This window comes from Somniosus microcephalus, chromosome 3, assembly GCF_052327205.1.
Source record: "Somniosus microcephalus isolate GS21.2 chromosome 3, FLI_Smic_1.0, whole genome shotgun sequence".
Classification (NCBI taxonomy): Eukaryota; Metazoa; Chordata; class Chondrichthyes; order Squaliformes; family Somniosidae; genus Somniosus; species Somniosus microcephalus.
Window position 1 is genome coordinate 206259241 of NC_140989.1, and position 25492 is coordinate 206284732.

Below are 25492 nucleotides of genomic sequence, written 5' to 3' on the forward strand. Positions count from 1 at the left end.
AGTGCTATAATACAAGTGTGCATCTCTCTGGAGGGAGTGCGATAATACAAGTGTACGTGTCTCTGGAGGGAGTGCTATAATAAAAGTGTACGTGTCTCTGGAGGGAGTGCTATAATACAAGTGTACTTGTCTCTGGAGGGAGTGCTATAATACAAGTGTACGTGTCCCTGGAGGGAGTGCTATAAAGAAGTGTACGTGTCCCTGGAGGGAGTGCTATAATACAAGTGTACGTGTCTCTGGAGGGAGTGCTATAATACAAGTGTACGTGTCCCTGGAGGGAGTGCTATAATACAAGTGTACGTGTCTCTGGAGCGAGTGCTATAATACAAGTGTACGTCTCTCTGGAGGGAGTGCTATAATACACGTGTACGTGTCTCTGGAGGGAGTGCTATAATACAAGTGTACGTGTCTCTGGAGGGAGTGCTATAATACAAGTGTCCGTGTCTCTGGAGGCAGTGCTATAATACAAGAGTACGTGTCTCTGGAGGGAGTGCTATAATACAAGCGTACGTGTCTCTGGAGGGAGTGCTATAATACAAGTGTACGTGTCTCTGGAGGGAGTGCTATAATACAAGTGTACGTGTCTCTGGAGGGAGTGCTATAATACAAGTGTACGTCTCTCTGGAGGGAGTGCTATAATACAAGTGTACGTGTCCCTGGAGGGAGTACTATAATACAGGTGTACGTGTCTCTGGAGGGAGTGCTATAATACAAGTGTACGTGTCTCCGGAGGGAGCGCTATAATACAAGTGTACGTGGCTCTGGAGGGAGTGCTATAATACAAGTGAACGTATCTCTGGAGGGAGTGCAATAATACAAGTGTACGTGTCCCTGGAGGGAGTGCTATAATACATGTGTACGTGTCTCTGGAGGGAGTGCTATAATACAAGTGCACGTGTCTCTGGAGGGAGTGCTGTAATACAAGTGTACGTGTCTCTGGAGGGAGTGCTATAATACAAGTGTCCGTGTCCCTGGAGGGAGTGCTATAATACAAGTGTACGTGTCTCTGGAGGGAGTGCTATAATACAAGTGTACGTGTCCCTGGAGGGAGTGCTATAATACAAGTGTACGTGTCTCTGGAGGGAGTGCTATAATACAAGTGTACATGTCCCTGGAGGGAGTGCAATAATACAAGTGTAGGTGTCTCTGGAGGGAGTGCTATAATACAAGTGTACGTGTCCCTGGAGGAGTGCTATAATACAAGTGTACGTGTCCCTGGAGGGAGTGCTATAATACAAGTGTTCGTGTCTCTGGAGGGAGTGCTATAATACAAGTGTACGTGTCCCTGGAGGGAGTGCTATAATACAAGTGTACGTGTCTCTGGAGGGAGTGCTATAATACAAGTGTACGTGTCTCCGGAGGGAGTGCGATAATACAAGAGTACATCTCTCTGGAGGGAGTGCGATAATACAAGAGTACATCTCTCTGGAGGGAGTGCTATAATACAAGTGTACGTGTCTCTGGAGGGAGTGCTATAATACAAGTGTACGTGTCCCTGGAGGGAGTGCTATAATACAAGTGTACGTGTCTCTGGAGCGAGTGCTATAATACAAGTGTACGTCTCTCTGGAGGGAGTGCTATAATACACGTGTACGTGTCTCTGGAGGGAGTGCAATAATACAAGTGTACGTGTCTCTGGAGGGAGTGCTATAATACAAGTGTACGTGTCCCTGGAGGGAGTGCTATAATACAAGTGTACGTGTCTCTGGAGCGAGTGCTATAATACAAGTGTACGTCTCTCTGGAGGGAGTGCTATAATACACGTGTACGTGTCTCTGGAGGGAGTGCTATAATACAAGTGTCCGTGTCCCTGGAGGGAGTGCTATAATACAAGTGTACGTGTCTCTGGAGGGAGTGCTATAATACAAGTGTACGTGTCCCTGGAGGGAGTGCTATAATACAAGTGTACGTGTCTCTGGAGGGAGTGCTATAATACAAGTGTACATGTCCCTGGAGGGAGTGCAATAATACAAGTGTAGGTGTCTCTGGAGGGAGTGCTATAATACAAGTGTACGTGTCCCTGGAGGAGTGCTATAATACAAGTGTACGTGTCCCTGGAGGGAGTGCTATAATACAAGTGTTCGTGTCTCTGGAGGGAGTGCTATAATACAAGTGTACGTGTCCCTGGAGGGAGTGCTATAATACAAGTGTACGTGTCTCTGGAGGGAGTGCTATAATACAAGTGTACGTGTCTCCGGAGGGAGTGCGATAATACAAGAGTACATCTCTCTGGAGGGAGTGCGATAATACAAGAGTACATCTCTCTGGAGGGAGTGCTATAATACAAGTGTACGTGTCTCTGGAGGGAGTGCTATAATACAAGTGTACGTGTCCCTGGAGGGAGTGCTATAATACAAGTGTACGTGTCTCTGGAGCGAGTGCTATAATACAAGTGTACGTCTCTCTGGAGGGAGTGCTATAATACACGTGTACGTGTCTCTGGAGGGAGTGCAATAATACAAGTGTACGTGTCTCTGGAGGGAGTGCTATAATACAAGTGTACGTGTCCCTGGAGGGAGTGCTATAATACAAGTGTACGTGTCTCTGGAGCGAGTGCTATAATACAAGTGTACGTCTCTCTGGAGGGAGTGCTATAATACACGTGTACGTGTCTCTGGAGGGAGTGCTATAATACAAGTGTACATGTCCCTGGAGGGAGTGCTATAATACAAGTGTACGTGTCTCTGGAGGGAGTGCTATAATACAAGTGTACATGTCTCTGGAGGGAGTGCTATAATACAAGTGTACGTGTCTCTGTATGGAGTGCTATAATACAAGTGTACATGTCTCGGGAGGGAGTGCTATAATACAAGTGTACGTTTCTCTGGAAGGAGTGCTATAATACAAGTGTTCGTGTCTCTGGAGGGAGTGCGATAATCCAAGTGTACTTGTCTCTGGAGGGAGTTCTATAATATCAGTAAGTTTTTCTGGAGTTTGTTGTATAATACGAGTGTCTGTGTCTCTGGAGGGAGTGCTACAATACAGGTGTACGCGTCTCTGGAGGGAGTGCTTTAATGCCAGTTTACGTGTCCCTGGAGGGAGTGCGATAATACAAGTTTTCGTGTCTCTAGATAAATGCTTGTATACAAGTGTGTGTGTCGCTGGAGGGAGTGCTATAATACAAGTGTAGTTGCCTCTGGAGGGAGTGCTATAATATAAGTGGACGTGTCTCTGGAGCAAGTGCTATAATACATGTGTACGTGTCTCTGGAGGTAGTGCTATAATACAAGTATACGTGTTTCTTCAGAGTCTTCTATAATGCAAGTGTACATGTCTCTGGAGGGAGTGCTATAATAAATGTGTGCATGACCCTGGTGGGAGTTCTATAATACAAGTGCACATGTCTCTCTGGGAGTGCTATAATACAAGTGTACGTGTCATTGGAGGGAGTGCTATAATACAAATGCACGTTTCTCTGGCAGGAGTGCTATATTAAACGTTTGTGTGTGCCTGGAGGAATCCCATAATACATTTGTACATGTCTTTCAAAGCTGTGCCGCAATACAGTGTAATCTGCCGTCATCACCCCTCTCCAACCCTTGCTCCGTCCTTGCAAACTATCGCCCCATCTCCAAACTCCCTTTCCTCTCAAGCCCTTGAACGTGTTGTCGACTCTCAAATCCGTGCCCATTTTTCCCACAATTCCATGTTTGAATCCCTCCAATCAGGTTTCCGCCCTTGCCACAATACCAAATCGGCTCTCATCAAGGTCAGAAATGACATCCTTTGTGACTGTTACATAGGTAAACTGTCCCTCCTCATCCTTCTCGACCTGTGTGCAGCCTTTGACATGGCTGACCACTCCATCCTTCTCCAACGCCTCTCCTCTGTCGTCCAGCTGGGTGGGACTGCCCTCGCCTGGTTCCATTCTTATCTATCTAATCGTAGCCAGAGAATCACCTGCAATGTTTCTCTTCCCACTCCCAGATCATTACGTCTGGTGTCCCCCAGGGATCTATCATTGACCCCTCCTATTTCTCATCTGGATGTGTCCCCTTGGCGACATCATTCGAAAAAACAGCATCAGTTTCCACACCTACGCTGACGACACCCAGCTCTACCTCTGCACCACTTCTCTCGACCCCTCCACTGTCTCTAAATTGTCAGACTGCTTGTCCGTCATACAGTTCTGGATGAGCAGAAATTTTCTCCAATTAAATATTGCAAAGCCTGAAGCCATTGTTTTCTGTCCCCGCCACAAACTCTGTTCCCTAGCCATTGACTCTATCCCTCTCCCTAACATCTGTCTGAGGCTGAACCACACTGTTTGCAACATTGGTGTCATATTTGACCCTGAAATGAAGTACAGGAAACTTTCGATTTACCGGCACCTAAATAACCGGAAATCTCGGTTAACCGGCAAAATTCAGGAGCAGGTTCAGGTAAGTTTTATTACTTGCCTTCCTCGATCTGTTGCTGTGCAAGGGTGTGGCTGCAGCTGTTGCTAAGCTACAGAGACGCTTGGAACTTGTGGCCATTGTTCTGAACCTGTTGCTAAGCAACAGGGTTTATTGCTTTATACAGAGCTCTCAGCTCCGTATCTTTTCCTATTGCTTTCGGTTACCCGGAATTTTTGATGAACCAGCACCACGTCGGTCCCGTCGGAGCTGGATTAAAAAAAAGTTTCCTGTACCGACCACGTACCCACATCATAACAAAGACCGCCTATTTCCACCTCCGTAACATCGCCCGTCTCCGCCCTTGCCTCAGCTCATCCGCTGCTGAACCCCTCATCCATGTCTTTGTTACCTCTAGACTTGACTATTCCAATGCACTCCTGGCTGGCCTCCCACATTCTACCCTACGTAAACTTGAGGTCATCCAAAACTCGGCTGCCCGTGTCTTAACTTGCACCAAGTCCCGGTCGTCCATCACCCCTGTGCTCACTGACCTACATTGGCTCCCGGTTAAGCAGCAACTCGATTTCAAAATTCTCATCCTCATTTTCAAATTCCTCCATGGCTTCGCCCCTCCCTATCCCTGTAATCTCCTCCAGCCTCACAACCCCCCGAGATATCTGCGCTCCTCTAATTCTGCCCTCTTGAGCATCGCTGATTATAATTGCTCAACATTTGGCGGCCATGCCTTCTGTTGCCTAGGGCCTAAGCTCTGGAATTCCCTGCCTAAACCTCTCCGCTTCGCTACCTCTCTTTCCTCCTTTAAGAAGCTCCTTAAACCTACCTCTTTGAACAAGGTTTTGGTCACCTGCCCTAATTATTCCTTATCAAATCAAATCAAATCAACTTTTATTGTCATTGTTAGTGCACAAGTGCAGTACAACGAAATGTAGGCTTGCGGCTCCCGAGAGTGTACATTAGATTAAGACATTTAAACATTCAACATACATTTGGCTTGTAATACATTAACATAAACATAACCATAATAAAGTGCATTGGCAGATGTGCAGGCTTTAGAGTTTATTTGTGGAGTTCAGTAGGATGACAGCCCTGGGAAAGAAGCTGTTCCTAAATCTGGTCGTACGGGTGCGAATGCATCTGTAGCGCCTCCCAGATGGCAGGAGGGCGAACAGACTGTGGCTGGGGTGGGTAGGGCCTTTGATGATGGACCGTGACCTCCGTAAACAGTGTTTCTGGTATATGTGCTCTATGGTCGGTAGCCAGGTGCCGGTAATGCGTTGGGCAGTTTTTTTTGTCTTAACATCCTGTGCAGCGCCATGGGAAGTTTTACTACTTTAAAAGCGTTATATAAATACAAGTTGTTGTTGTTGTTGTAAGAATCTCTGGAGGGTGTGGTGTAATAAAAGTATACGTGTCCCTGGAGTGAGTGCAATAATACAAGTGTACGTGTCTCTGGAGTGTGTGCAATAATACAAGTGTACGTGTCTCTGGAGGGAGTGCTATAATACAAGTATACGTGTCTCTGGATGGAGTGCTATAATACAAGTGTAGGTGTCTCTGGAGGGAGTGCTATAATATAAGTGTACGTGCCTCTGGAGTGAGTGCTATAATACAAGTATACGTGTCTCTGGGTGGAGTGCTATAATACAAGTGTACGTGTCTCTGGGGGGAGTGCTATAATACAAGTATACGTGTCTCTGGATGGAGTGCTATAATACAAGTGTAGGTGTCTCTGGAGGGAGTGCTATAATACAAGTATACATGTCTCTGGATGGAGTGCTATAATACAAGTGTACAAGTCTCGAGTGAGTGCTATAATATAAGTGTACATGCCTCTGGAGTGAGTGCTATAATACAAGTATACATGTCTCTGGATGGAGTGCTATAATACAAGTGTACAAGTCTCGAGTGAGTGCTATAATATAAGCGTACTTGTCTCTGGAGTGAGTGCTATAACACAAGTGTACGTGTCTCTGGAGTGAGTGTTATAATACAAGTGTAGGTGTCTCTGGAGGGAGTGCTATATTGCAAGTGTACATGTCTCTGATGGCCTGCTATAATACAATTATACGTGGCTGTGGAGGGAGTGAGTTATATACATATCAATCTCTGGAGGGAGTGCTATTTAAGAAATGAGTGAGAGAGGAAGCAGGGAACTATAGACCAGTTAGTCTGACATGAGTAATATGGAAAATGTTAGAATCTATTATTAGGGTCATGGTTACAGGGCACTTAGAAAATCGTGATATGATTGGGCAAGTCAACATTGATTTATGTAAGTGAGATCGTGTTTTACAAATCCGTTGGATTTTTGGGATTTTGTATCAAGCAGGCTAGATAAGGGGGAACCAGTGGATGTAGTGTACTTAGATCTTCAAAAAGCCTTCGTTAAGGTGTCACACAAAAAGTTTTTACACAAAATTAGTGCTCATGGGATTGGGGTGAATATATTACCTTGGATCGATGATTGGTTAATGGACAAAAAAGAGAAGTACTAATAAACGGTTTTTTTTTGGTTTGGCAAGCTGTAACTCATGAAATACCACAAGGATCTCTGCTTGGGCCTCAGCTATTTAGTCTATATTAATGTCTTAGATGAAGGGGATCGAATGTAATGTATCCAAGTTTGCGGAGGATACAAAGCTCAGTGGCAAAGTAAGCTGTGAGGAGGATGCAATGAGGCTGCAAAAGATCATGTTATGTGAGTGGGCAAGAATGTGGCAGATGGAATGTAACATGGAGAAGTGTGAAATTATCCACTTTGGTAGGAAAAATAAAAATGTAAAGTACTTTTTAAATGGCGAGAAATTGGGAAATGTTGGTATTTAGAGGGACCTGGGTCTCCTTGTAAACAAATGGCTGTAAGTTAACATGCAGGTACAGCAAGCAATTAAGAAAGCAACTGATATGTTGGCCTTTATTACAAAAGGATTGCAGTGTAAGAATAAAGACGTCCTACAGCAATTATATAGGGCCTTGGTGAGACCACACCTGGAGTACTGTGTATAGTTTTGGTCTCCTTACCTAAGGCAGGATATACTTGCCTTCATGGGAGCCCAACCAATGTTCACTAGTTTGATTCCTGGGATGGGTGGCTTGTCCTTTGAGGGGAGATTGAGTAGACTTTGCCTATGTTCCCTCGAGTTTAGAAGAATGAGAAGTGTTCTCAGTGAAACGTATAAAATTCTAAAGGGGCTTGACCGGGTAGATGCTGGGAGGATGCTTCCCCTGGCTGGGGAATCTAGAAAAAGGGCTCACAGTCTCAGAATAAGAGTCAGCCATTTGGGAATGAGATGAGGAGGAATTTTTTCACTCAAAGGGTTGTGACTGTCTGAAATTCTCTACCCCAGAGGGCTGTGGATGCTCAGTCATTGAGTACATTCAAGACCGAGATTAATAGATTTTTGGATATTAAGGGAATCAAGGGATGTGGGGATAGTGTAGAAAGGTGGAGATGAAGTAGAAGATCAGCCACGATCTGATTGAATGGCTGAGCAGGCTCGAGGAGCTGAATGGCCGACTCCAGCTCTTACTTCTTATGCTCTTATGTTCTATAAGTGTATCTGTGAATAGAGGGAGTGCAACAATACAAGTGTACGTGTCTCTGACGGGAGTGCTATAATACAAGTGTACGTGTCTCTGACGGGAGTGCGTTAATCCAAGTGTACGTGTCTCTGGAGGGAGTGCTATAATACAAGTGTCCGTGTCTCTGGAGGGAGTGCTATAATACAAGTGTACGTGTCTCTGGAGGGAGTGCTATAATACAAGTGTCCGTGTCTCTGGAGGGAGTGCTATAATACAAGTGTATGTGTCTCTGGAGGGAGTGCTATAATACAAGTGTACGTGTCTCTGGAGGGAGTGCAACAATAGAAGTGTACGTGTCTCTGGAGGGAGTGCTATAATACAACTGTACGTGTCTCTGGAGGGAGTGCTATAATACAAGTGTACGTGTCTCTGGAGGGAGTGCAACAATAGAAGTGTTCGTGTCTCTGGAGGGAGTGCTATAATACAACTGTACGTGTCTCTGGAGGGAGTGCTATAATACAAGTGTCCGTGTCTCTGGAGGGAGTGCGTTAATCCAAGTGTACGTGTCTCTGGAGGGAGTGCTATAATACAAGTGTACGTGTCTCTGGGGGGAGTGCGTTAATCCAAGTTTGTGTTTCTCTACAGAGGGACTATCATACCAGATTACGTGTCTCTGGAGGGAGTCTTATGATACAAAGGTATGTGTCTCTGGAGGGAGTGCAAAAATACAAGTGTACCTAGTACCTATCTCTAGAGGGAGTGCTGTAATGCAATTATACTTGGAGGGAGTGTATGTTTCTCTGGAGGAAATGCTTTAATACAAGTGTACGTGTATCTGGAGGGAGTGCTATAATACAAGTGTACATGTCTCTGGAGGGAGTGCTATAATACAAGTGTACGTGTATCTGGAGGGAGTGCTATAATACAAGTGTACGTGTATCTGGAGGGAGTGCTATAATACAAGTGTACATGTCTCTGGAGGGAGTGCTATAATACAAGTGTACGTGTCTCTGGAGGGAGTGCTATAATACAAGTGTACGTGTCTCTGGAGGGAGTGCTATAATACAAGTGTGCATGTCTCTGGAGGGAGTGCTATAATACAAGTGTACGTGTATCTGGAGGGAGTGCTATAATACAAGTTTATGTGTCTCTGGAGGGAGTTTTATAATACAATTATTTGTGTCTCTTGGATAAGCCTACAGCTTCCCTCTGTGCCTCTCTTTCAAAATAATCATTCTCTATCACGCCCACCCCACCTTCCCCCCGCCCCCCCCCCCCCCACCAAGTACCATGCCAAGTTTCTCACTGAGATATCTTCACTTTTTTCCTCCCTCACCCTCTGCAACGAGCAACTTCTTATCCTCGGTGATTTCAACCTCCAGCTCAACTCATCACACTCTCTCTCCTCTCAATTCACTGCCCTTCTATCCTCCATTAATCTTTCCCTCCATATAAATTTCCCTGCCCATATTCATGGACACCCCCTCGATCTTGCCATCTAATGTGGCCTCGCTACTCTCTTCATGTCAATCTGATCACTTCCTTATATTCCTGTCCACCAACGTGCCCCTCCCAACCCCACCATCATTGTGCCTGCCCCTGGGAAAAACTCTCCCAATTCACTGATATTCCTGTCCACCAACGTGCCCCTCCCAACCCCACCATCATTGTGCCTGCCCCTGGGAAAAACTCTCTCCCAATTCACTTATAATTGTACTTTCAAATTCCAAACTGCCTAGCCTTTGGCCCTCCATCCACAATGACCTTTCTGCAGTTACCGATATGCTCAATCACACCCTCACCTCCACCTGGGATGCCCTCGTCCCCATTAAAACTATTATTCTCTCTCACCCTGGATGTTTCACCTGTAACAGCCCTCACCTCCGCTCCCTTAAGTCCAAGGGAGGCAAACATGAACATTTATGATGGACAACTGATTTAGCCATTCATCGCCAGATCTGGCTGGACCACATAAAGCACTATCTGGTCCTGCTCTCCTCTGCCAAAACTGTTCACTATTCAAAGATCATCCTGGAATGCAACCCGGCTTCTTATCTCCGCTTAAACAATCTTCTGAAACCACTCTCCCTTCCCTCCTCCACCCTCACCTCCAATAACAATCGCGAGGACCTCATGGAATTCTTTGTCACTAAAATTGAGTCAATCCGTTCAGCTGCCTCTGCTGCTTCCCTCTCTTCCCCTAAACTACTGGGCCAATCTTCCCCTAAGGTTCGCGCTGCCTTCGCGCTGAACTTGCATCTTCCTCTAGTTTCTCTCCTATCTCCCATCATATGCTCTCTGAGCTCATCTTGTCCTGCTCCCTCGATTTATTCCCACCAAACTGGAGAATACGCAAATGTTAGCGGATATCGTTAACAGTTCTCTCTCTTCAGGTACTGCCCCCTCCCCTTCAAATCTGCCGTCATCAACCTGCTCAAAAAAAAAAACACCCTTGAGCCATCTGTCCTTGAAATCTGTCATCCAAGCCCCCTTTCCTCTCGAAAGCCCTAGAACATGTTGTCGCTCCCAAATCTGTGCCCATCTTTCCCGGAACACCATGTTTAAATCCCTCCAAGCAGGTTTCCGCCCCACCAGAGTACTGAAACGGCTCTTATCAAAGTCACAAATGACATTCTATGTGACTGTGACCATGGTAAACTATCCCTCCTTGTCCTTCTCGACCGGTCTGCAGTCTTTGACAAGGTTGACCACACCATCCTCCTCCAACGCTTCTCCACCATCGTCCAGCTGGGTGGGACTGCCCTCGCCTGGTTCCATTCTTATTTATTCAGTTGTAGCCAGAGAATCACCTGCAATGGCTTCTCTTCCCGCTCCCAGATCATTACCTCTGGTGTCCCCCAAGGATCTATCCTAGGCCCCATCCTATTTCTAGTCTACATGCTGCCCTTCAACTACATAAACCAAGAACACATCAGGTCTCACATACACACTGACTACACCCAGCTCTACATCAGCACCATCTCTCTCGACCCTTCCACTCTCTGTGATTTGCCACGCTGCTTGTCCAACATCCAGTACCGGATGAGCAGAAATTTTCTCCAACTACTTTTCGGGAAGACCGAAGCCATTGTCTTCGGTCCCCGCCACAAACTCCATTCCCTAGCCACTGACCCCATCCCTCTCCCTAGCATCTGTCTGAGGCTGAAACAGACTGTTTGCAACCTTGGTGTCGTATTTGACACCAAGATGAGCATCCGACCACATATCCACTCCATAGGCAATGCTATGATACAAGTGTAGGTGTCTCTGGAAGGAGTGCTATGATACAAGTTTAGGTGTCTCTGGAGGGAGTGCTGTGATACAAGTGTAGGTGTCTCTGGAGGGAGTGCTACGATACAAGTTTAGGTGTCTCTGGAGGGAGTGCCATAATACAAGTGTACGTGTCCCTGGAGGGAGTGCTATAATACAAGTTTATGTGACTCTGAAGGGAGTGCAATAATACAAGTGTATGTGTCTCCGGAAAAAGTGCTATAATACAAGTGTTCGTGTCTCTAGATGTTTTGCTATAATACAAGCTATTGTTTCTGTGCAGAGGGACTATCATACAATTGCACGTGTCTCTGGAGGGAGTGCTATAATACAAGTTTATATTTCATTGCAGAGGAACTATAATACAAGCGAACGTGTCTCTGGAGGGAGTTCTATAATACAAGTATACATGTCTCTGGAGGGATTGCTGTAATACAAAGGTATGTGTCCCTGGGGAGCGGCCATATAAATATAAATATTTATATCTGTGTCTAGAGCGAGTGCTGTAATTCAAGTGTATGTGTCTCGAGAGGGAGTGCTAGTAGCCATTACTGAGATATGGTTGCAGGATGACCAATTTTGGAACTATTCCAGGGTACTTGACTTTTAGAAAAGATAGGCAAAATGGAAAAGGAGGTGGCATGGTCCTGATAAGAAATGATCAGATAAAGACAGTAATGACAAAGGATCGTAACCCAGAAAATCAGGACGTAGAATCAGTATGGGTCTGGAGGGAGTGCTGTAATACAAAGGTATGTGTCCCTGGGGAGCGGCCATATCTGTGTCTGGAGCGAGTGCTGTAATACAAGTTTATGTGTCTCGAGAGGGAGTGCTAGCAGCCAGAGCTAAGGAATATCAAAGGGCAGAAAACACAAGGGGATTATAAATTACTCCTACCAAACAACAGTTATAGTGTTGGACAGAGTATCAATTGAGAAACAAGGGTAATACAATAATTCTATCAATCGGGAAACATGTCGAGGAACCAACTGGGAACTGGCTATATTGTGTAATAAGACAGGGTTAATTAGTAATCTTATAGTAAAGAATCATCTGGGGAAGAATGATCATAAAAACAAGCCTGAAGGCTTTGTGTCTTAATGCGAGGAGCATTTGTAATAAGGTGGATGAATTAGCTGTGCAAATAGAGGTAAACAAATATGATTTGATTGGGATTACGGAAACATGGCTCCAGGGTGGCCAAGGCTGGGAACTCAACATCCAGGGGTATTCAATATTCAGGAAAGATAGGCAAAAAGGAAAAGGAGGTGGGGTTGCATTGCTGGTTAAAGAAGGGATTAACACAATTGTAAGGAAGGATATTAGCTCTGATGTTGTGGAATCTGAATGTGTAGAACTGAGAAATACCAAGGGGCAGAAAACGTTAGTGGGAGTGGTATATAGACCTCCAAACAGTAATGCGGAGGTTGGGGATGGCATTAAAAGGGAAATTTGAGAAGCATGCAATAAGGGCACTGTAGTTATCATGGGTGACTTTAATCTACATATCGATTGGGCTAACCAAATTAGTAAAAATACTGTGGAGGAGGGATTCCTGGAGTGTATACGGGATGGTTTTCTGGACCAATATGTAGAGGAACCAACTGGAGATCAGGCCATCTTAGACTGGGTATTATGTAATGAGAAAGGATTAATTAGCAATCTTGTTGTACGAGGCCCCTTGGGTCGGAGCGATCATAATATGATTGAATTCTTCATTAAAATGGAGAGTGAAGAAGCTGACTCGGAGACTAGGGTCCTGAATTTAAATGAAGGAAAGTATGATGGCATGAGGCGCGAGTTGGGTAGGATTGATTGGGGAATGTCACTTAAAGGGTTGGTGTGGAGATGCCGGAGTTGGACTGGGGTGGACAAATGTAAGAAATCACACAACACCAGGTTATAGTCCAACAGCTTTATTTGAAATCACAAGCTTTCGGAGCGCTGCTCCTTCTTCAGGTGAAGTGGAGAAATGCATAAAGACACAGCTTATATAGTCAGAGAATCATGTCATAAATCAAAGAGACTACAAGCGGCTATTTTCACACATACCCTTGAAAGCTACAGAGATTGTCTTGAAGACGTATACGGGGCAAAAAGTCTACCCCAAAGGAAAAATAAGGGTGAAAGTGACATATAAAGGCCAGGAAATACCTAAAATGGATATATATGTATTGCCAAATGGAGGACCACCACTGCTAGGACGTGAATGGATCCGGAAGATACAATTAGATTGGCATTCCATACAGGCATTGAAGGTTGAGGCCAAAAAGGATGACGACATCACACCTGGACGACTGTCAAAAATGCTAACTGACGCAAAAGAAGTGTTCCAGGAGGGACTAGGAACACTAAAAGGAATAACAGCAACGATTAAAATAGAGGAAAATGCAAGCCCAAAGTTTCTGAAGACCAGACCAGTGCCTTATGCGATCAGACCAGCTGTTGAAGCAGAGCTGGAAGGGTTGGAACGTTCAGGAGTACTGTCCAAAGTGGACTGGAGCAAGTGGGCTACACCCATCGTTCCTGTAATACGCCTGGGGAACCAAAGAAGGTCCGCATCTGTGGGGATTTTAAGGTGACAGTGAACCCAGTCCTTCACACAGTGCAATGTCCGCTTCCACGAATTGAGGATATTTTCGCCTCGCTATCTGGAGGTAAACGCTTCACCAAAATTGATCTAGCCCAGGCGTACTTGCAAATGGAGGTAGAAGAAGCCTCGAAACAATACCTTACGATTAACACTCATAAAGGTCTCTATCAATACAACCGGCTGGTGTTTGGAGTAACCTCGGCTCCGGCTATCTGGCAAAGGGCGATGGATCAGGTCCTGCAAGGGATTCCAGGGACCCAGTGTTATTTGGACGACATCTTGGTCACGGGCGAAAATGACGGTGATCACCTCGCCAACTTGGAGAAGGTGCTCACCAGATTAAAGGAGTATGGGCTACGAGCTAATCGCCACAAGTGCGAGTTTTTCCAGAAACAGATCTCGTATTGTGGCCACGTCATCGATGAAGAGGGGTTACATAAGTCCCCTGACAAGATTGAGGCAGTAGTCAAGGCTCCAGCACCGGAAATTGTGTCGCAACTGAGGTCATTCCTCGGGCTGGTAAACTACTACCACAAGTTCTTACCTAATTTGTCTATAGTATTACACCCGCTGAACACCCTACTGCAAACAGGGGTACCATGGAAGTGGGATGACGAACGTAGACGAGCTTTCCAGAAGTGTAAAGAATTGATCACATCAAAAGAGGTGTTGGCCCATTTCAACCCAGCACTACCAATTCGTTTGGCATGTGATGCATCACCCTACGGTATTGGAGCGGTGCTGTCGCACAAATTCCCAGACGGGTTGGAGAGGCCAGTAGCCTTTGCGTCTCAGTCACTAACCTCAGCCGAGCACAACTATGCCCAGATTGACAGGGAGGCCCTCAGCCTAGGATGGGGAGTAAAAAAATTCAACCACTATCTGCATGGGCAGAAGTTCACCTTGCTGACTGACCACCAACCACTTGTCTCCATCTTCAATCCTAAGAAGGGCGTTCTAGTGATGACTGCACAGCGGTTACAAAGATGGTCCCTGTTTCTAGGGGTGAATCAATATGAAATAGAATATAAAGGCACGAAATAGCATGGGAACGCTGATGGGCTATTGCGCCTGCCACTGCCTACTGTGGAGGAAGCACCAGCAGTGGACCATATCGAGATATTTTATTCATCAATAATTGAACGATTGCCAGTAACAAGCGCGGATATAGAGAAGGAGACCCACATAGATCCGACGCTGTCTCGGGTATATGAATTGACGGTGAGGGGATGGCCAACACATGGCGACTCACTGTTGCCAGCATTCTCATCCAGAAGAGAACAGCTGTCAGTATGCCAGGGGACAGTGATGTGTGGATCCAGAGTGGTGATTCCACCCAAGTTAAGGGAGAGAGTGTTAAATGAGCTACATGAAGGTCATCTGGGGGGAGTGAAAATGAAAAGCCTTGCTGGGAATCGACCAACAAATCGAAGACCTAACTAAGAGCTGCTTAGGATGCCAGAAGGTCCAAAATGCACCACCACATGCCCCTCTACACCCATGGGAGTGGCCCTCCTCTCCATGGCAACGGGTGCATATTGATTTCGCTGCTCCATTCATGGACTCAATGTTCTTAATAGCAGTGGATGCTCATTCAAAGTGGCCTGAGGTGATAAAAATGTCTTCAACCACTACAGAGAAAACGATTGCAGTCCTATGGACCATATTTGCCAGGAACGGTTTGCCAGAGCAGATTTGCTCTGATAATGGACCACAGTTGTCCGACGAGATCCAAAAATTCATGAAAAGGAATGGGGTAAGGCATTACACATCCGCCCCATATCATCCAGCCACAAATGGATTGGCTGAGAGGTTCGTACAAACCTTTAAGAAGGCGATAAATGCCATGTGCGACGATGAAATTCCACTACAGCATAAGATGGACAATTTCTTATTAGCCTACCGAAACGCGACACATGCAGTTACCAACCAGACCCCGGCCATGATGTTCTTTAACCGAAGGTTGAGATCTCATCTGGACTTGCTCAGACCAAATGTGCGAAGAAATGTTGAGGACAAACAATTCCAGCACATCAATGAGAAGCCGACAAGGAGCTTCAATGTAGGGCAACCAGTCTTGGCCCGTGACTATCGAACAGAGAAATGGCAACCCGGAACGATATGTACAAGGCAGGGGCTATTAATGTACACAGTGGATGTCGGGGAGAATATTGTGAGACGCCACGTCGATCAGATCTTAGCGTCACAGGAACGCGTCAACCCCATGTCTCGAGTACCTGGGGATGAACCCGACATACCGGTAGCATCTACTTCAGACCCAGTAGCAGTGGAACCCGATGAACTACCCAATGAAAAGGGGTCAGAATCGCATCTGCACCAAGAACAAGAACCTCCGGAAAGGCGCTATCCCGAAAGGGTCAGGAAGCCGCCCCAAAGACTGAATCTATAAATGGACTTTTGTTGTTTAATGTACATGTTGAAATGTTAATTGTTACTTGAATATTAGGGGTATTACTAATCTAAAAGGGGAGGAATTGTAGTGTATGTGCCTTTAAGTCAGAACTACTTTTACAGCTCCTGTATACTGTAGTACCGGCAGTGACCACACCGGTATATAAGCTTTGCGCATGCCTCTGTACCCCTAGTCTAGAGACTACCCTCCTCCAGTAAAGACCTGTTATTTGTTAATGTACAGCATCCGTGTGATTATTTAATGATAGCATATCCACTGAACCACGGATCCAACACATACCATTTGCCTTCCTAACTGCTTGCTGCACCTGCATGTTTGCTTTCAGTGACTGGTGTACAAGGACACCCAGGTCCCTTTGTACATCAATATTTCCCAATCTATCACCATTTAAATAATGCTCTGCCTTTCTGTTTTTCCTACCGAAGTGGTTAACCTCACATTTATCCACGTTACACTGCATCTGCCATGTATTTGCCCACTTACTCAACTTGTCTAATTCGCCTTGAATCCTCCTCACAACTCACAATCCCACCTAGTTTCATGTCATCAGCAAACTTGGAAATATTACATTTGGTTCCCTCATCCACATCATTGATATATATTGTGAATAGCTGGGGCCCAAGCACTGATCCCTGCTAGTCACCGCCTCTCACCCCGAAAAAGAACCATTTATTCCTACTCTCTGTTCCCTGTCTGCTAACCAATTTTCAATCCATGCCAGAATATTACCCCCAATCCCATGTGCTTTAATTTTGCACACTAACCTCTTATGTGAGAATTTATCAAAAGCCTTCTAAAAATCCAAATACACCACATCCACTGGTTCTCCCTTATCTATTCTACCAGTTACAGCCTCAAAAAACTCAATTTTGATCTTACAGAAAGAAGGATATACTTGCCTTCGGGGGTGCAACTAAGGTTCACTGGAGTGTTTCCTGGGATGAGAGGGTTTTCCTATGAGGAGAGATTGAGTGGATTGGGCCTACACTCTTTGGAGATTATAAGAATGAGAGGTGATCCCATTGAAATGTACAATATTCTTAGAGGGCTTGACATGGTAGATGCTGAGAGGCTGTATCACCAGGCTGGAGAGACTAGAACTATGGGACATTATCTCAGGATAAGGGGTCAGGAATTTAGGACTGAAATGTGGAGAAATTTCTTCACTCAGAGATTGGTGAACCTTTGGAATTCTCTACCCAAGAGGGCTGTAGATGCTCAGTCGATGAGTATATTCAAGGCAGAGATCAATAGATTTTAGAGCATTACAGGAATCAAGGTATAGGGACATAGGGCAGGAAATTGAAGTTGATGTTTAAGTTCAGCCATGATCTCATTGAATGGCCGAGCAAGCTCAAGCTATAATACAAATGTACATGTATCTTGAGGGATTGCTATAATACAATTGTATACAAATGTGAGGCCATCCACTTTGGATCTAAAATCTAATCTAGAACAGAGTACTTTTTGAATGGTGAAAAGCCAGAAACAGTGGAGGTCCAAAGAGACTTGGGGGTCCCTGTACGTAGATCATTAAAATGTCATGGGCAGGTACATTAAATAATCAAAAAGGCAAATGGAATGTTGGCCTTTATACCCAGAGGACTAGATTTTAAAAAAGGAGGTAGATGTTATGCAACAACTATAAAAAGCCATGGTTAACCACACCTGCACTGTGAGCAGTTCTGGGCACCACAACTTAGGAAGGTTATATAGGCCCTTGAGGGAGTGCAGCGTAGGTTTACCAGAATGATACCTGGACTCCAAGGGTTAAATCATGAGGAGAGATTACATAAACTAGGGTTGTAATCCCTGGAATTTAGATGGTTAAGGGATGATTTGATTGAAGTTATCAAGACATTAAGGGAAACTAAGAAGGTAGATAGAGAGAAATTATTTCCACTGGTTGGGAGTCCAGGATTAGGGAACATAGTCCAAAAATTAGAGCCAGGCCTTTCAGGAGTGAAGTTAGTAAATATATCAACACCCAAAGGGTGGTAGACGTTTGGAACTCTCTTCTGCAAACAACAATTGATGCTAGATCAATTGTTAACTTTAAATCGGAGGTTGAAATATCTTTGTTAACCAAAGTTATTAAGGGATATGGTTAAAGGCGCGTATATGGAGTTAGGTCAGAACCGATATGCACTCATTAAATGGCAGAACAGGCTCAAAGGGCTAAATGGCCTACTCCTGTTCTTATATTCTGGAGGGAGTGCTTTAATCTAGTTATTCATGTCTCTCGAAAAATTGCTATAAGACAAGTGTGCGTGACTCTGGAGGGAGTGCTATAATACATTTGTACGATCCTCCAGAGGGAGTGCTATAATGCATGTTTATGTTTCATTGCAGAGGGACGATCATACAAGTATCCGTGCCTCTGGAGGGATTGCTGAATATAAATGTATGAGACAATGGAAGGAGTGCTATGATACGAAGGTATGTGACGCTGAGGAGCATGACATAATTAAAGTTTATATCTGTGTTTCAAACAAGTGCTGTAAAATAAGGGCAGGAGGTTGAGGAAGGAGTGCTATAATACAAGTGTGTCTCTGGATGGAGTGCTATAATACAAGTATACATGTCTCTGGAGGGAGTGCTGTAATACAAGTGTACGTGTCTCTGGAGGGAGTGCTATAATACAAGTGTACGGGTCTCTGGAGGGAGTGCTATAATACAAGTGTACGTGTCTCTGGAGGGAGTGCTATAATATAAGTGTACAAGTCTTTGAAGGGAGTGCTCTGTTACAAGTCTATGTGTCTCTAAAGAGATAGGCTATAATAGAAGTGTATGTGTCTTTGGAGGGAGTGCTATAATACAAGTGTACGTGTCTCTGTATGGAGTGGTTTAATACAAGTGTATCTGTCTCTGGATGGAGTGCTATTATATAAGTACGTGTCTCTGGATGGAGTGATATTAAACAGGTGTACGTGTCTCTGCATAGTTTGTTATAATACAAGTGTACGTGTCTCTGGATGGAGTGGTATAATGCAAATGTACGTGTCCCTGAATGGAGTGATATAATACAAGTGTACGTGTCTCTGGAGGAAGTGCTATAATACAAATGTACGTGTCCCTGAATGGAGTGCTATAATACAAGTGTACGTGTGATGGAGGAAGTGCTATAATACAAGTGTATGTGTCTCTGGAGGGAGTGCAATAATACAAGTGTACGTGTCTCTGAAGGGAGTGCTATAATACAAGTGTACGTGTCTTTCGAGGGTGTGCTATAATACAAGTGCACGTGTCTCTGGAGGGAGTGTTTTAATAGAAGTGTGCGTGTCTCTGGATGGAGTGCGATTATACAGGTGTATGTGTCTCTGCAGAGAAAGTTACAATCTATCTATCTATATAGATTCTCCGGGTGCTCCGGTTTCCTCCCACAGTCCAAAGATGTGCAGGTTAGGTTGATTGGCTATGATAAAAAAATTGACCCTTAGTGTTAGGGGGATTAAATACGTGGGGTTATGGGGATAGGGTGGGATACATGTTGGTGTAGGGGTTACGGGGATCGGGTGGGATATGTGTCGGTGCAGGCTCGATGGGCCGAAATGGCCTCTATCTGTACTGTGAGGTTTCTGTGATTCTGTGATATATAAAAGGATACATCTGTCTGTCTGTCATTCTGTCTGTCTGTATTGAATAAACTCGAAAGTTACAGAGCGCACCTACACGTGTGTTACATCGAAAGAAAGCTGACGATTCCAGAACCGTCCTAAGTGTATTTACGTTTCGGCTGGACAAAAATTGCGCCCACGGTGTCCAAAAAACGTTCAACATTCTGCTCATTATCCGCTCATTAGCATCGAGTGATGTCGAGGTCGACCAATCGTACGGCGGGTTCCTGGCGCGTGCGGGCGGGCCCTCCTATGTTTGAGTGACGGGACGATTGACCAATCCTACACTTCGGTGACCTGACGGTCCACCAATCGGTGCGTGTGTGGGCGGGCCTTATCGTTCTGAACCGAGGTGAGTCGCCGCCATCTTGATTCCAAACTTTTCATTTCTTTTTCCCGCTTTCTGCGTCTTTAAAAAAAAAAAGTTCCTTTTAAAACAGAAATTCTTTAAAAAAAAAAGTTAATTACTTTCAGAAATTGTTTTAAAAAAAAGTTAATTACTTTCTAAATCTTTTATCTAATCTCATAAATTTTCCTACCTTTCCCCGTTTTTGCAGGTAGGCCTCTAAGCCTGGGCGTCTGTTGCCAGCCATGCTGGACCCTAGGCAATTGTTTTGCGGCAAGCTCCTCCCACCCCTCACCCCCCCACTTCGGTCTCCCCGATCACGTGATGGTTGACCAATCCTATGGCGTGTGTGGGCGGGGCCTGATGCTTAATAAGACGGAATAAATAAAAGTTACTTTAGTCTTCGCGAGCACTGGAGTGACTGCAGCAACTATTGCAGCGTAAGTGAAGAGATAGAGAATAAATAATTCAGTTTTTATATCTTCTAACTTTATATCTTCTTTCCTTAAAAAACTTTCGGTTTTCAAAAGGCGAAAGTTTTTTAAGGAAAGAAGATATAAAGTTAGAAGATATACAAAAGCCGAAAGTTTTTAAGGAAAGAACATATAAAGTTAGAAGATTTCCGATTTTGTACTTTGCAGCTACTTTTTTTAAAAGTAAAGAAATTTTGCAGTTTTTATTAAGAATTTTTTTTTTTCCGTGCTTCCAACCGACATGAGAAAATGGCCGCCGGCTCCTTCATGAACCTTCAAGGCTGGCCGCACCCGCCCTGAAGGCTAGCAGTCAGCTTTTTTTTCTTTCTGCCCCCGCCCCCTATCCCCTCTCCTCGGTCCCCCACCGTCTCAAGGGTCAACCCGGCAACCGGCTCTGGAGATCGGGAGGGGAGGAGGGTTACCCCGGCAATTGGGCCCGGCCATCTTTCATCCTGGCAGCAGTTCAATGCAGCAACACCACAGCGCCATATTTGATCCTGGCGGCATGACAATTTCCTCGTGACGCCATCTTTGATCATGGCAGAACATCAATGTGGGCCCGAACAGCGCCATCTTTAGCCTGGGCTGCCCGGTTTCTTCCTCCTTCCCTCTCTCCTTCCCCCTCCCTCCCTCTCTCTCCCCCCCTCTCTCCTCCCTCTCTCTCTCCTCCCTCTCTCTCCCCTCCCTCTCTCTCCCCTCCCTCTCTCTCCCCTCCCTCTCTCTCCCCTCCCTCTCTCTCCCCTCCCTCTCTCTCCCCTCCCTCTCCCTCCCCCCCTCTCTCCCTGCCTCCTCTCCCTGCCCCCCCTCTCTCCCTGCCCCCCTCTTCCCTGCCCCCCCTCTCCCCTGCCGCCCCTCTCCCTTCCCCCCTCTCCCTTCCCCCCTCTCCCTTCCCCCTCTCCCTTCCCCCCCTCTCCCTTCCCCCCCTCTCCCTTCCCCCCTCTCCCTTCCCCACCTCTCGCTTCCCCCTCTCCCTTCCCCCTCCCTCCCCTTTCTCCCTCCCCCCTCCCTCCCCCCTTCCTCCCCCTCCCCTTCCTCTTCCTCCCCCTCCCCTTCCTCCCCCTCCCCTTCCTCCCCTTCCTCCCCCTCCCCTTCCTCCCCCTCCCTCCTCCCCCTCCCCTTCCCCCTTCCCCCTCCCCTTCCCCCCCTCCCCTTCCCCCCCTCCCCTTCCCCCCTCCCCTTTCCCCCCTCCCCTTTCCCCCCTCCCCTTTCCCCCTCCCCTTTCCCCCCTCTCCCCTTCCCCCCTCTCCCCTTCCCCCCTCCCCTTTCCCCCCTCCCTCCCCTTCCCCCCTCCCCCCTCTCCCCTTTCCCCCCTCCCTCCCCTTTCCCCCCTTCCCCCCCTTCCTTTCCCCTTCCCTTCTCCCCCCTTCCCTTTCCCCCTCCCTCCCCTTCCCTCTCCCCTTTCCCCCCTCCCTCCCTTTCCCCCTCCCTCCCCTTTCCCCCCTCCCTCCCCTTTCCCCCCTTCCCCCTTCCTTTCCCCTTCCCCCTTCCGCCCCCTTCCCTCCCCCTTTCCCTTCCCCTTTCCCTTCCCCCCTTCCCTTCCCCCTTCCCTTCCCCCCGCCCCCCAGTCACGCTCTCTCTCTTCCCCCCAGTCGCTCTCTCTCTTCCCCCCAGTCGCTCTCTCTCTTCCCCCAGTCGCTCTCTCTCTTCCCCCCAGTCGCTCGCTCTCTCTCTTCCCCCCAGTCGCTCGCTCTCTCTCTTCCAACAACAACATGCCCTCAAATAAGGCTCGGCACCGCCGGGCACCCCCAGCTAGTCTATCTATATCTATAAAAGGATACATCTGTCTGTCTGTCTGTCTGTATTGTATAAACTCGAAAGTTATAGAGCGTACCTACACGTGTGTTACATCGAAAGAAAGCTTACAATTCCAGAACCGTCATAAGCGTATTTACGTTTCGGCGAGACAAAAATTGCGCCTGCGGTATCCAAAAAACATTCAACCTTCTGCTCATTATCCGCTCATTAGCATCGAGTGACATCGAGGTCGACCAATCGTACGGTCGAGCGACCCGATGGTCGACCAATCGCTGCGCAGCGGGGGCGGGTTCCTGGCGCTTGCGGGCGAGCCCTCCTAGAGTCGAGTGATGGGACGATTGACCAATCCTACGCTTCAGTGACCTGACGGTCGACCAATCGGTGCGTGTGTGGGCTGGCCTTATCATTCTGAACCGAGGTGAGTCGCCGCCATCTTGATTCCAATCATTTAATTTCTTTTTCCCACTTACTGCGTCTTTAAAAAAAAAAGTTGCTTTTAAAACACATATTGTTTTAAAAAAAAGTTAATTACTTTCTAAATCTTTTATCTAATCTCATTAAATTTCCTACCTTTCCCCGCTTTTGCAGGTAGGCCTCGAAGCCTGGGCGTCTGTTGCCAGCCATGCTGGACCCTAGGCAATTGTTTTGTGGCAAGCTCCTCCCACCCCTCACCCCCCACCCACCCCCGCTGGGGCCGATTCCGAACCAGCGGCCAGCCATCTTGGTAAAGGCTGGCTGGACTCACTGCAACCTCCTTGCGCTTCATTCGGGGGGAGGGGCGGGGGGAGGGAGGGAGGGGAGGGGGAGCAGAGAGGGTTACCCCGGCAACCGGGCTCGCCAGCCGCAATCGGCCGCTCAGGCCCAGGCCCGGAGATCGGGAGGCGGAGAGGGGAGGAGGGTTACCAAGGCAACCGGGCCCGGCCAGCCGCAATCGGCCGTCTCAGGCCCGGTCTCGGGAGGGCGGGGCTCGGGCTCACCGGGGCGCTGCGCTCGGCATGTCAGTGCGTGGGGCGGCACGGAGCTCAGCAGAGCCATTGCCTGCAGTGGGGAGAGGGTCTGCTGGCTCCCCCACTCCCTTTCTACCCCCCTCGTTCCCCCACCTCCCCCACCCCTCCCCTCTCCCCCACCCCTCCCCTCTCCCCCACCCCTCCCCTTCCCTCCCTCCCCTCCCCCTCCCCTTGCCCCCCTCCACCCTCCCTTCCCCCCCTCCCCCCGCCCCTCCTACCCCCCGCCCCTTCCTCCCCCCTCCCCTCCCTCCCCCTCCCTTCCCCTCCCCTTCCCCCCCTCCCCTTCCTCCCCTCCCCTTCCCCCTCCCCTTCCCCTCCCTTCCCCCCTCCCCCTTCCCCTTCCCACCCCTTCCCCCCTCCTCACCCCCCTCCTTCCCCCCCTTCCCCCCTCATTCCCCCCTCCTTCCCCCTTCCCCGTCGCGCGCTCTCTTTCCCCCCAGTCGCGCCCTCTCTTCCCCCCCCCAGTCGCTCTCTCTCTTCCCCCCCCCGAGTCGCTCTCTCTCTTCCCCCCCAGTCGCTCTCTCTCTTCCAACAACAACATGCCCTCGAAAAAGCCTCGGCACCGCCGGGCACTCCAGCTAGTATATATTAATATATAAAAGGATCGATCTGTCTGTCTGTCTGTATGTCCTCTATACACTCAAAAGTTATAGAGCGTACCTACACATATGTTATATCAAAAGAAAGCTTATGATTATGGAAGTGTCATAGGCATATTTACTTTTTGGTCAGACAAGAGTTGTTCGGACAGTATACAAAAAATGTTCAAAAAACGGACAACTCCGCTCATTAGCGTTGAGTGACGTGATGGTTGACCAATCGTACAGGGGATAGCGTTGAGTGACGTGATGGTTGACCAATCGTACAGGGGAAAGCGTTGAGTGACGTGATGGTTGACCAATCGGTGCATCACGGGGGGGGGGGGTTCATTGCGTGTGTGGGCGGGCCTAATCCTTCTGAGCTGAGATGAGTGGCCGCCATCTTGATTCCTAAACTTCGCCCCCATTTTTTTTAATGCCGAATGCGGGCACCCGCCGCCTTAAGTAACACAATTAAATTGTTTTTAAAAAAAAAAAGTAAATTCATTTCTAAATATATTTTCTAAGCTCATTAATTTTCCTAGCTTTCACCCTATTTTTTTGCTCTTGACTCGCTGCCTCCGCCGGGCGCCGCAACCTTAGAGGGTTACCCTGCCTGCAGACCTCGAATCCTAGACCTCGCCAGCCACGCCCGACCTAGGCACCGCCCGTCCCGCTGGCCCCGATTACAAGCAAGCGGCCCGCGATCGCCGCCGTCTTCGTAAAGGCTGGCGGGGCGGTACTGAGCTCTGCGGAGCCATCGCCTCCATCTTCCTAAAGGCTGGCGGGGCGGAATGGAGGCTGGGGTCACTCGTGCTGGGCCTGATCGCTATGCCACGCACGGGGCCTCCGGCTCACCAGGGCCGGGCTCCCTCCCTCTCTCTCCCTCTCTATCTCACTATTCCCCCCCTCCTCCCCCCACCTCTCCTACTCCCCCACTCCCCCCTCCCCCTCCCCCCTCCTCCCCCCCTCTCTACCCACTCCCCCCCCTACTCCCCCCTACCCCCTCTCTCCTGCCCCCTCCTCCCCCCCTCTCCTCCCCCCCTTTCACCCCCCCTCCTCCCCCTCTCTCCTCCCCGCTCCTCCCCCCTCTCTCCTACCCCCCTCCCCCCTCTCTCCTCCCCCCTCCTCCCCCTCTCTCCTCCCCCCTCTCTCCGCCCCCCTCCCCCCTCTCCTCTCTCCTCCCCCCTCCTCTCTCTCCTCCCCCCCTCCCCCCTCTCTCCTCCACCCCCCTCCCCTCCTCTCCTCCCCCCTCCTCTCTCTCCTCCCCCTCTCCTCTCTCCTCCACCCCTCTCTCCTCCCCTTCCCCTCCTCTCCTCCCCCTCTCTCCTCCCCCCCTCTCCTACCCCCCCTCTCTCCTCCCCCCTCTCTCCTCCCCCCCTCTCTCCGCCCCCCCTCTCTCTCCTCTACTTTTTTCATAACAACATACCCTCAAAAAACCCTCGGCACCGCCGGGCACACAACTAGCATCTATCCATCTATTATTATCTTAATATATAAAAGAGCTCTTCTGTCTGTCTTTCTGTCTGCTATATG

The 25492-nt window shown here is 47.8% G+C and overlaps 1 long non-coding RNA gene across 1 annotated transcript in view; it reads left to right on the plus strand.

Moving 5' to 3' along the window:
• The first annotated feature begins 8525 nt into the window (after positions 1 to 8525).
• LOC147121681 (uncharacterized) overlaps positions 8526 to 25492 on the plus strand; it is a 98787-nt gene continuing 81820 nt past the window's right edge. Inside the window, exons 1-3 of the long non-coding RNA XR_015075402.1 lie at positions 8526 to 8581; positions 11506 to 11593; positions 18533 to 18619. This is a non-coding gene — a long non-coding RNA (uncharacterized LOC147121681). The remainder of the gene's footprint in view (positions 8582 to 11505; positions 11594 to 18532; positions 18620 to 25492) is intronic.